Genomic DNA, 351 nt, shown 5'->3' with positions numbered 1-351 from the left:
AGACCAGGCTGGTCTCGAACTCACAGAGATCCGCCTGCCTCTGCCTCCCGAGTGCTGGAATTGAAGGCGTGCGCCACCATCGCCCGGCTGGCAAGGAATTTTTTAAAGTGCAGTATTTTGTCATTAATAACCTTATAGCTGAACAACCCCTTTCACAAGCTCAAACTGGGTTTACTGAAGGTTCTAAAACTCCTGCTGCTTATTGTACTGAATCAAAGTTTTGGTCACAATTATCTTCTTATACATCGGTTCAACAATGAATTATGGACAGTCATTCAGGCACTGCAAGATTTTCCTACTGAAGCCCTTAATCTAGTGGCTGATTCCAAATATGTAGTTGGGTTGTAAAGA

Source organism: Microtus ochrogaster, chromosome 10, assembly GCF_000317375.1.
Source record: "Microtus ochrogaster isolate Prairie Vole_2 chromosome 10, MicOch1.0, whole genome shotgun sequence".
Taxonomy (NCBI): Eukaryota; Metazoa; Chordata; class Mammalia; order Rodentia; family Cricetidae; genus Microtus; species Microtus ochrogaster.
This window is presented reverse-complemented; position numbering follows the sequence as displayed.